Source organism: Papaver somniferum, chromosome 4 (assembly GCF_003573695.1).
Source record: "Papaver somniferum cultivar HN1 chromosome 4, ASM357369v1, whole genome shotgun sequence".
NCBI classification, from domain to species: domain Eukaryota; kingdom Viridiplantae; phylum Streptophyta; class Magnoliopsida; order Ranunculales; family Papaveraceae; genus Papaver; species Papaver somniferum.
In genome coordinates this window covers 73,680,158-73,686,683 of record NC_039361.1, presented here as the reverse complement: position 1 = coordinate 73,686,683, position 6,526 = coordinate 73,680,158, and the positions used below count along the sequence as shown (strand labels likewise).

Below are 6,526 nucleotides of genomic sequence, written 5' to 3'. Positions count from 1 at the left end.
AAGGTGACATGCCTTTCCAAACACTAAACGATAAGGTGACATTCCAATGGGTGTCTTAAACGCAGTACGGTAAGCCCATAAGGCATCAGTAAGCCTCGACGACCAGTCTTTCCTATTTGGATTAATTGTTTTCTTTAGAATACGTTTAATTTCCCTATTGGAAACCTCTACCTGACCACTAGTCTGAGGGTGATATGGGGTTGCTACTTTATGGGTAATACCGTATTGTTTCATTAAAAGAGCAAACGGTCTATTACAAAAGTGTGAACCTACATCACTAATTATAGCTCGCGGCGTACCAAAACGTGTAAGTATATTCTCTTTCAAAAACTGGACTACGACCCTGTGGTCATTCGTTTTACACGGAACCGCCTCAACCCACTTAGACACATAATGTACAGCGACAAGTATGTAAAGATAACCAAACGAAATAGGAAATAGACCCATAAAATCAATGCCCCACACATCAAAGACCTCAATCACTAAAATAGGGTTCAAAGGCATCATATTTCTACGGGAAATGGTTCCTAACTTCTGGCAACGCTCACAAGAAACACAATGACTATGGGAATCTTTAAACAACGAAGGCCAGTAAAATCCACACTGCAAAATCTTAGCAGCAGTCTTCTTAGCACTAAAATGACCCCCACATGCATGTTCATGACAAAAGGAGATAATAATAGACTGGTCACTCTCAGATACACATCTCCTAATAATCTGGTCCTGGTAATACTTAAACAGATAAGGATCGTCCCAAAATAAATGCTTTACCTCGGCAAAAAACCTAGAACGATCTTGCTTACCCCAATGTTGAGGCATTCGACAAGTAATAAGATAATTCACTATATTTGCATTCCAAGATGATTGGGAAACAGAGAACAATTATTCATCAGGAAAACTATCCCTTATAGGAAGGTAATTATTAGGGGAACTAACAACTAGCCTAGACAAGTGGTCTGCTACTACATTATCTGCACCCTTTTTGTCTCTAATGTCTGGACAAAATTCTTGTAACAAAAGGATCCATCTAATCAATCTAGGTTTGGTATCTTTCTTAGAACAAAAGGTATTTCAAAGCAGCATGATCAGTATAGATTACGATCTTAGAACCTAATAAATATGATCTAAACTTATCCAAGGCAAACACGATGGCTAGAAATTCCTTCTCGGTAGTTATATAGTTCATCTGGGCATCATTCAGAGTTTTTCTAGCATAGTAAATCACATGGAGTAATTTGTTTTCTCGCTGACCTAGCACAACGCCTATAGCATAATCTGAAGCATCACACATAATTTCAAAGGGTAGGTTCCAGTTAGGTGCCTAGACTATCGGGGCAGTAGTGAGTAAAGTTTTAAGCTTCTCAAAAGCCTCTAAACAAGCATCATCAAAGATAAACTTAACATCTTTAGCAAGCAAATTGCAAAGAGGTCTAGAAATCAAGCTAAAATCCTTAATGAATCGACGGTAAAAACCTGCATGCCCTAGGAACGACCTAATATCTTTTACGGTTTTGGGACCTGTAAAGTCTTAATAAGGTCAACTTTGGCTTTGTCTACCTCTATACCCTTTGAAGAGACGATGTGCCCTAACACAATTCCTGATTTAACCATGAAATGGCATTTTTCCCAATTAAGCACTAAATTATTTTCCTTACACCTAGTCAACACTAATGTCAAATGATGCAAGCACTCATCAAAAGATGAACCAAACACTGAAAAATCATCCATAAAGACCTCTAAAAACCGTTCTACCATATCATAAAATATGCTCATCATACAACGCTGAAAAGTCGCAGGGACATTACAAATCCCGAAAGGCATGCGTCTATACGCAAAGGTACCAAAGGGACAGGTAAAAGTGGTTTTCTCTTGGTCTTCTGGGGAAATAACGATCTGATTATAACCGGAGTAGCCATCTAAGAAGCAATAGTGACTATGTCCAGCTAATCGCTCTAGCATTTGGTCGATAAAAAGAAGGGGAAAGTGATCCTCCCTTGTGACCTTGTTCAGTTTCCTATAGTCAATACACACACGCCATCCCGTGGTCACTCGGGTTGGGATTAATTCATTATTATCATTCTGGACTACAGTGATACCTGATTTCTTGGGGACAAACTGAACATGGATGACCCACTTGCTGTCTGAAATTGGGTAAATAATACCCGCATCTAACAACTTAAGCACCTCTTTTCGAACTACCTCTTTCATGTTAGGGTTCAGTCGACGTTTCATCTCCCTAGAAGGTTTGGAGTCTTCCTCTAAATGAGTCTGATGCATACACACAGTAGGACTTATACCCTTAATGTCTGCTATAGTCCACCCTAAAGCTTCCTTATTGTCTTGAAGTACTTTTACTAGCCTACTTTCCTGATCACTATCCAAATCGGAAGCTACAATCACAGGTAAAGTCTCAGATGGGCCTAAAAACACATACTTTAGAGTATCGGGTAGTGGTTTAAGGTCCAACTTTGGGGGCTCTTCTAAAGAAGGAATTAGGGTAGTCTCAGAAACTGGTAACGGTTCGAACCTAGCTTTCCATCTATCAGTGTCTAACACAGGGGTAGAATCTAATAGAGCATTCACTGTTCAATAGTGCTATCGTCGTCAAAATCTAAACCAAAATGGGATAGACAACTTTCTAATGGGTCTTCAACAAAATGTTTGGTAATGACTCCTGAACTAAGGCTTCTATCATGTTCACCTCTTCAACACATGTGTCATCTAGCTCATAGGTAGCTTACTGACATTAAAAATGTTCATCTCCATAGTCATATTACCAAAAGATAAATTCATCACACCATTTCGACAGTTAATGATCGCATTAGACGTAGCTAAAAATGGGCGACCTAAAATCACAGGTATCTGGTTCTCTGGGTCAGGGACAGGTTGGTATCTAGGACCACGAAATCCACTGGATAGATAAACTTGTCGACCTCAATAAGGACATCCTCAATAACACCTCGAGGATTTTAACAGACCTATCAGCTAACTGCAGTGTTATCTGAGTAGGTTTCATTTCACCAAGTCCTAGCTGTAAGTACACATGGTACGGAAGTAGGTTCACACTGGCTCCTAAGTCAAGTAATTTTTTACCCGGGTTTACCTATTGTACAAGCAATGGTAGGGGAACCTGGGTCTTTGTACTTTGGAGTTGTGTGTTTGAATAATTGAACTTACGTGACTAGCTAAAAAGGCTTTCTTATGGACGCTAAGTTTTCGCTTTCGCGTACACATATCCTTAAGGAACTTGGCATAAGCAGGAATTTGCCTAATTGCATCTAATAAAGGAAGGTTTATGGTAACTTGCTTAAAAACCTCCAATATGTCATTAAAGTTCGATTCCTTCTTTGTTGGTACTAATAGCTGAGGAAATGGGGCTCTAGGCACAGAATCAGACCTCTCAGGAACTGAGTTGGCATCATCAGAAATTTTATCAGTTTCCTTAGCTAGTGGTCCTGAGGGGTGAACTACAATGTTCACTATCGGGCATGGTTACCTGATTGTCTACTATTCTACCACTCCTAAGGGTTCTAATAGCATTCAATTGATTCGATGGTTTTGTACCTACTTCATGAACTCCTCTAGGATTGGGATTAGTCTGACTAGGGAACCTACCATTATCTCTCTCACTTAAGGTCTTAGCTATTTGGCCGACTTGAAGTTCTAACTTAGCAAGGCTCTGAGCATTAGTTTGAAAATTCTGCTTGGTTTCCTGTTGAAAACTAACATGGCTCTGTGCTAACATTTCCTGAGTTTTTGCTAACATCTTAATAGATTCCTCTAAGCTAGTCGTTTTATTTTCTGGGCCTGATGTATTCCTAGTGTAGCCAAAACCTGGGGGAGCATTAGAATTATTAGACTGACCCTGACTCTGGCCCTTAGACCATGAAAAGTTCGGATGGTTCCTCCAACCAGGATTATAGGTTTCTGAATATGGGTCAAACTTCTGACGATTATCAAACCTAGTGTTATTATATAGAGCATTGGCTTGCTCTTCATTATTCTGGCCTTCCCAAAAGGCTCCAATCTACCACTAGTGTTACCCACTTCTAAAGCTTCTAACCTTTTCGCTATAGCAGCAATTTTGGCATCTGATTCATAGCCTCCTTCTACCCTATTAACGTTTCCTCTGCTAAAGAATTGTTTTCTGGGGTCCCCTACTACTTTCCCATTGTTGGGTCTTTTCGGCGACTTCATGCAAATATGTCATCGCGTCATCAACTGTTTGGTTCTCAAATCCACCAGTACACATAGATTCTACTGTGGTTGTGGTGGGATAATCTAAACCCTCATAAAGGATCTGAACTAACCTAACCTTCTCTAAACCATGATGAGGACATTGGGCTAATAAATCATTGAACCTTTCCAAATACCTATACAAAGTTTCTCCCTCCTGTTGAGAAAACGTGCAGATTTGCGTCCTAATAGACGATGTTTTGTGCCTAGGGAAAAACTTGTTCAAAAAGGCAGATGTAAGTTGTTCATACGTTTCGATTGACCCGGAAGCCAAACTATATAGCCACGATTTAGCTTTATCTTTCAGGGAAAAGGGGAATAACCTAAGTTTCAAAGCATCATCATCTAGGTTTCTAATCCTGAGGGTACTACAAATTTCCTCAAAGTCCCTAACATGGAAATAGGGGTTTTCATTTTCTTTCCCTAAAAAGATTGGGAGCAGCTGTAAGGTCCCAGGTTTAAGTTCATAAGTTGCTTCCGTCTCAGCTAACCTGATACATGAGGGACGAGTAGTCCTAGTTGGATTCAACAAAGCTTTCAAAGTTGCCATTTCTGGCGCTATCGGAGCAACAGGATTCTCTCCTCAGTCAAAGGACGTTCAAAAAACAGACTCTTCAAAAGTCGGACTCTCTAGATTAAGGTAATCGAGACGCTTCGAACTACTAGGTTTCTCTTTAACAAATCTACCTAGTGCGTCTCTTTTACGTTCAGGCATACAATAGAATTTTCTAAATTGGAAGGGTAAGCAAACACAGATCAAGGCCGACTCAACCAAATCAAACCTATTGATTTCTAGCAAACAAAAAGCATGATGGCTCCACTTAGATTGTTTCTAGACCAGCTTCTAATCCTTCGAACGGGAATTCGTTACAATTTAAGCAAACCCCTCTGGAATCAATCCGAGTTAAAGTAAGTTGAATAGAGGCGAGGGAAGCTCGGTGGAGCTTTGATACCCAAGGCCTCACCGGTATTACAAGGCGGCGCAGTCACGCATTCAACTTACAGAAACCGTCAAGAACTTCGAAGTATGCTTAAAAGAGTAACCAATATTTTTCGAATGACTTTCCTGTTAAGCTCGTTACCCTGTCGGTCCCGTTCTAGTCAAAATTTTAGGCTTAGTTCGCGTAGGTTACGTGTTCCTAAAGCGGGCAAGAAGAGAACGGTGATGAAATCCGAACCCTTATCTTGTATGGCCAGGCCTTGCCCTTTACTAGAAAAATAAATGTCCGTATTCAGTCCTCAACATATATGCATATGAAGGAGTCCAGTAACTCGCTGACAGGGGATTCGCGAGTGTTTAGAATCTTACCTCCCGTTCCAGACGGGGGATGAATCGGTTGTAGTCGACTCAGGCCACTGACTCCGATGTCTAGTGTACGAACCCAAGGTGCAGAGACAATATCGTAATTGTCCTCCTTCTCTGCAAACAGTTTATATTTAAAGTACCCTTCCGTAGGGTAATCAAAAAAAATAATTTCCCAGAGTCCAAAAAGTAAAGAAAAATTACAAAAATAATAAACCCTAATACAGTTTTTTTTTTCTAAAAGAAAATAAACAAACCCTAAACTAAAATTGTCTAAAATAAAATTGTCTTCTTTTCTGTTCTTTTTGCTTTAATCTTTAGCTCCAAGTCTTTATGAAATCACCAAACTCTTTGGCTCAATTTTCTTTATGATCCAGAACCTGTAGACACAAGATAAATACCCAAAAACATAAAAAAAGAACAAAAATAATAAAATAAAATAAAATAAATCTAAAACCCTAAAAACAAGTCCGCGTCGGCGGCGCCAAAAATTGATGTGATTTGTAGACAGTGGTAAAAAGAGTGTCGTTTCTCAGACTTGTGAAGGATTTTTTTAGACTTAAATTCAAAACTAAAATAGAAAACACAATAAAAATTATAGCAAACTCAAACAAAGATGATATCAATATTAAAAGAAACACTGAGGCTAAGATTCCACTATTTTCCAAGTTCAAAGTGATTAAACAAATACTTATATTTATGCAATTTTCTCGTTTAATTTGATTCTAAAATATTGCAACAAGTAGATTTTCAAAAGTAGTAATTGTAAATACCAAGTATGAAGCATCAAAAGTCTTAAAACTAAGCATACTCCATCAAAATAGATCACAATCACTCAAATAAAAATCATATTCAATAATAGTTCAAGGCAAATAATCATATAATTATTGCAAATAAAAAGATAAAATAGAATATACCACTTTTTGTTGGAAAAATAGCTTCCTCTATCGCCTCAGCAATGGGGTTTAGCTCCTCATATTAATCATG

The 6,526-nt window shown here is 38.8% G+C and overlaps 1 pseudogene; it reads left to right on the top strand.

Annotated features, from left to right (window-relative positions):
• Window positions 1-4,322: 4,322 nt before the first annotated feature.
• LOC113276703 lies at window positions 4,323-4,422 on the top strand (annotated as a pseudogene).
• Window positions 4,423-6,526: the final 2,104 nt, after the last annotated feature.